The sequence below is a fragment of the Durio zibethinus genome, chromosome 26 (assembly GCF_047325235.1).
Source record: "Durio zibethinus cultivar Kanyao isolate XHJ-2024 chromosome 26, ASM4732523v1, whole genome shotgun sequence".
NCBI classification, from domain to species: Eukaryota; Viridiplantae; Streptophyta; class Magnoliopsida; order Malvales; family Malvaceae; genus Durio; species Durio zibethinus.
Genome location: NC_143187.1, coordinates 1927609 through 1933700, shown reverse-complemented (window position 1 = coordinate 1933700; position 6092 = coordinate 1927609).

Sequence of the window (6092 nt, the reverse complement as noted above, 5' to 3'; positions counted from 1 at the left end):
ATTGAATGAATATCACAAAAATAAAGACATACAAAGTATATTTATGAATACATGAATATGAGAATGTCACGAAATGCATATATATTTATGACAATGGATTTTTATATGTACAAAGACCTAAATAAAAATTTTCGTCAACCATGAATGTGTATGCAAAAAATGCAATGTTATGTTGCAAGAATGTGGGATATGAAATGCAATGTATGTTCCATATGCTATTATTCATGAATCTATATGCATGAAATGTAATGACATATTTACGTGAATAATGAGATGTATTTCTATGACTAATGCAGCATACTTGTATGGAATGCATGAACCTATCAAGTGCTCATTATATTTTTATATGAAATGCAATGCTTGTGTTATGTCATCCTAATGAACTGACACTACCTTTAAACATGTAATGAGATGGAATGTGCACACACTTATTAAGACGTATATGGTAGGCACGTATCATTTATCAACAAGTGTATAACATTGGATGCATGCACTGTCCATTGATGTGGATGGGATGGAATGCTCATATTATCTTATCATGATGCGCGTGGGATGGGATACATGTATTATTTCATCATGATGCATGAAATACGAAAGATGAAATAAAATATGAAGAAAAAAAATTTGAAAATGAAAAACAAAAGAACTAGGACTTGAAAATTAATTTTATTCAGTCAATAAATAAAGAATTCTAAAAAAAAAAATCTTTAATTTTTTTGAAAAAATTTTTTTTCGTTTTTTTTGCTTGTTGGATTAATGCTAAAAATAATTCATTCTATTCTAAAATATTTTATGAAAAAGTAAATTTTGGATAACTACCAAAGCAATGAAATACATGTAAAAAAAAAATCTTCAAGAAAATGTTATTCTCTTATTTCTACAAAAAGGCAATGCTCTATCGAAGGTCGGTCCCCTAAGGTTCACTGTATGCTGAGTGAAGATTTGTTCATCTAAAGGTTGCCAAATTGTTTCTCACTTACATTCATACTGGACTAATAAGGAACCTCGATCCTTACCCATTACAGGATACAAACGAAAATGGTTAAATTTGAGTGGAAGTGTTTCGCTAGCAAATGTGGAGGTTATCACCTCATGAGAGCATAGCTACTTCACTTCCTCCAAAAGGGTAGAGCCCGAGTATAGAGCTCATGCATGTAAGCGAATATGTAAAGTGTGTGTAAAGCAATGTATTAATCCAATTAAATAAATCAAAATAACAACTAACATGCAATTTATTCTGTTTATTAACTTGTATATATATTTTTTGAAAAATTAAAACAAAGGGAATTAAACTAAATATTAAATAAAATCAATTAAATCCAACCATTGCTAATAGCGCATAATTGAAATTTTGGCCTGACTTTCAAATGTCCCCAGTGGAGTCCCTAAGCTGTCATAACGATTTTGAAACCACCAAACGTAAATGAGTTTTAAAATCAAAATAAATGAAGGAAGTCACCGCCAATCTTTGTTAGGGTGTGATTGGTCACCCAAAAGTTTATCTTTTTAATAAAACTATAAAAACATGTTTAAAGTTTATCAAAAAGATAAATTTTGATCTACGAAAAATCAGATTGGGTCTGAGAGTCGGTTACGTGTGGGGAAGAATTAGCACCCCCATAACGCCCATAAATTGGTACCATTTAATTACGTGTTATTTTTTGTGTTGGATAAAAATGGTTTTAATTAGAAATTTAACACTAATTCTCTTCATTTGGAAAAATAAAATTTTGCCAAAATTTTTATTTAGAAATATTGAGAAAATCTTTAAGTTAAAGAATTATCTTAAAATTCTCCAACATCTAGGCAGAATTTAAAATAACTCTTTTCGCTTAAGATTTAACACAATAATCCTCAAAATGAAATAACAATCTTTATAGAAAATAATTGTTAGTGACTCTCTAACATCTAGGTAGAGTACCAAGAATTATTTTTTTCGGAATGTTATTTTTATTTTATTTTATAATATCACAAATTTTTTTTTTTAAAGTATTATTCTTTTCTATTATAAAATATTTTATCATCAAATAGTGAACAAAAATTAAAGACAGAATAATGCAAATAATTACTAATGATAATATGCAAACATATGTATGCTGACGAATGTTATGTAGGATGAGATACAATTTTAAAGTTGGATTCTTAAGTATAATGAGATCATCCCGACTCTCCAACATCTAGGCAAAGCTTAGGTACGACTGTTTATATTTAAGATCTCAATTTACTATTGTACTTTTTATTTATTAATCTTATTATTAATGCGAATTAAGAAATCGTGCGAAAAGACTTAACGAAGTAAAGTTTCCTAAATACCCCATCATCTAGGCGACATTCGAGAACAAATTACTTCAAATGAAATTTTTACACGTTCCTTAAGATTTTTAGGATGTTTTGAGTAAGGGCTTGAGTAGAAGTTTTAAAGATTAAGGTTTTTAGATTTTGAAGATTCGAATTTTAAGGGTTTGGATTTAAGTTTTGAGGGTTTTAGGGTTTGGTTTTAAGGTATGGAAGGTTTAGGATTTCAGATTTTAGGGTTTTTAGAAACCTAAGATTTTGAAAATTAAAAATTAGTGTTTAAGGTTTCGTTTTTAAGAAAATACGAACATCTCTAAAAGTCTCCAACATCTAAGTAGATTTTTTAAGCAATTTCGATTTTAATGATTTTTTAAAATTAATTAAAAACTTCTTATCTTTTTGTTAATGAAAATTTATTAATAATAATTCTCCAACATCTAGGCGAAATTATTTTTTTAAAATTTTTTTTTATTCCTTCCAATATCTAGGCAGAAATAATAATAATAATAATAATAATTTTGAGCAGTTTTAATATATATTTTTAATTATTACTTGTTTTTAATTTTATTGTTATTAAAATAATTAAATATTTATTCTAACAAATTTAAGAATTTATCATGCATTAATATAAAAAAATACTTAAAATAACAAAAATAATAATATATATAAAATTAAAAAATTAAAAAAAAAGTTTTTTACTTGAACCGAATCGGTCAACGGTTCGATCAACGCTGGTCTGGATCGGTCTGACAGGTTTTATGGTTCAATCAGTGGTTCGAACAGTCCAATGGTTCAGATTGATTCGATTGGTTCACTGGCGGTTTGTCTGGATAGGTTCAAGATTGACTGAAGCAGGTTGACAGGTTGGTTTGTGCGGATCTCGAGTCGAATTCGGGTCCACGCGCGAATCTTTCTTGGCTAAAACAATGTCGTTTTGAGTTTTGCTTTCCTATATATAACTAAAGATTTCTTTTTTGGTTCATTCTTTTTTGTTTCAAAAAAAAAAATGAAAAAAGAGAGCTTAGGGCTCTAGCCATCCAGTCACCGGACCACCGTGCCGACAGCCACTTAGGTCACTGTTGACGGTCACTGTCGGTGGTTTTTAGTCGTTGAAAAATGTAAAAATTATTCTAGTAGCTCTCTTCAACGCTCTCTTTTCAGATCTGGCTTTTTTTTCGCCAAAAACAGCCCCGATCATTATAAATCGAGGCTTAAAGTTTTTTGCCTTTTTTTTTAGACTAAAATTGACCTATTTTCTTTGTTTTTGCAGGGAGCTCGACACTAAGATTCCTCCATACGGGAAGGACTGTTTGTTTTTGTTTTTATTTTTTGTTTCTATTTTTATGTTTCTATTTGGGTATGAGTTTTGTGAGGGTTGAGGCTCGGATTAGGGTGCTAGTATGGGGACTGAGCTTGTTGAAATGGAGGTTGGGCAGTGATGAAGGGTAAGCTCTTCGTGTGTCTAAGAGAGAGGTTTTAAGGGGAAGAATCTATGAGGCTTTTAAGGAGCTTCAAAGGGGAGCAGATGATGTTTGTAGGGGTGGCTATAGGGAATGGCAGGAGGTGGGTTGTAAGGTGGTGAGTAGGTAGTGGAGGTGGGCTGTAAGGTGGCTGATCGGGGGCGACAGCAGCGCCGTACACCAGCCACCCTACTTTTTATTTTTTCTTTTTCTTATTTTTTTAATAATTAACAATTATTTTTTAAAAAATATATATTTATTAGTATTATTATCATTATTATTAATTTTAATAGTAGATCCGAACAAAATCGATGTCTACAGCTTAGTAAGCAATGTCAGAAGAGCTTCAAGTTCTTAAGAAAACTCATACTTGGGATATTGTTGAACGACCTTTGAATAAATTAGTGATTGATAGTAAGTGAGTCTACAAGATTAAGACTCAATTGATGGGTCAGTGGAATGTTACAAAGCTCATCTTATTGTTCGAGAATTTAGAAAAAAATATGGCATTGAGTATAAAGAGACTTTTGCCTCAATTGTATGTCTCACATTTGTTCATTCGTTATTAGTTATTGCTATAACTAGAAAGTGGTCAACCTATCAAATGAATGCTAAAAATACCTTCTTAAATGGTGATCTTACTTAAAAAGCCTATATGAAGCACTTTTCTATTTCATTTATACCTTTCAACATGGTTTGTCATCTTTGATGCGCTCTATATGGTCTTAAGCAACCCCATAGAGCTTGGTTTTTGAAGTTTAGTACCACTATTGTATAATTTGATTTTATATCTAGTAATCATGATTTTGCTCTTTTTACTCAAACTACTAAAAAGGGTAGTACTCTTCTCTTACTTTATGTGAATGACATGATTATTAATTATACAAATGGTATTTAAGATTTGAAGACTTTTCTTCATTTTAGGTTTGAGATAAAAGATCTTGATCCTTTGAGTTATTTTTTGGTCTTTGAAGTCACTAGTGATTCTACTAACTTACATTTATCTTAAACAAAGTATGCTTATGATCTTATTGCTTGAGTAAGTTTAACTAATAGCTAGATTGCATCATCACACTTGAACAAAATTTAAAGTTTTCTCGTTTTGATGATACACCACTTTCAAACCCTTCTTTGTATCGAACTTTGGTAGAAGTTTTGTATACTTTGATCAGGCCTCTTGAATCTTATATTTACCTACTTATTTCTTTTTTTTTTCTTTGCTTTGATTTGTTATTTATATAGAATGTGGCTTTATTCTTGTTTTCTTTATTTTTAATAAGAATTCTCTTGTTAAGACCCTATGAATCAATTGAAACTTCATATTCATACCAAAACTGCGATGATTCAATAAAACCTTCAAACTAAGTCCAAAGATTCTTTGTGTAAGAATTATTGGATCATCACTTATTCAATGAATAGAATAGATATAATAAATAAAAATACAAAAAAAAAAGAAAGGTTTGTCCTTTGATCAAAATAAGCATAAACTAAATGAGAGTTTGAAAGAAGAAAAAATCTCTCGATTTATAAATAAAAAACCTCTTTCTTTGAAAATTTTTTTTTTGAGTTTGGACAATTATTCGTCCAGATAATGCCTATGCTATTCATTTGGTTAATCAATTTTTGTCTGCTTGGTGTTCTACTCATTTTGCCATTGTTATTCAAATCCTATGATATGGTAAAGGTACTATGTTCCACGGTTTATTTTTTTTTTTCTAATTTTATTTTGGATTTGCATTGTTATTGTGATGCTAATTTCTTGGTATAGACACCCAATCTGTCTGGGGGCCTACAAGATCAACTCTGATAATTAAAAAATAAAAAAATAAAAAAAGATGTTTGAGTTTGCATAAAACTGGGCTAGTAGAGTTTGGATTGGATTCAAAAATTGAATCACAATCACAAAAAAGAATTGAGATTGATTAGAAACTCCTCTGATCAATCCTTATAAATAAACGTAGGAACATCACAGAAGGAGGGGAACACAGGGAAGGAAGATCAGATAGGTAGAAACATAGTGGGAGACAAAATACCACCATTCACAAATACATTGCCAGAACCATAAAGCATACAATCATCCCTCTTCCCCAGCCTAGTTTTCGTCTCAAAATCCGTCAACCAAACTTGCCAGAACCAAAGTCACTCACATTCTCACCTACACTAAAACAATCTCAAAAAACCCCCACAATCGATCTTGATTGAAACCTACAGCACCCAACTGCCAGCAATCCGACCCCAAAGCCATATATAGAAAATAATTCCACCATCATTGTTTAACCACCTTTAATTTCCCTAACCAACCATTCAGCAATCAAAGTCTCAAATTAAATTAATTTT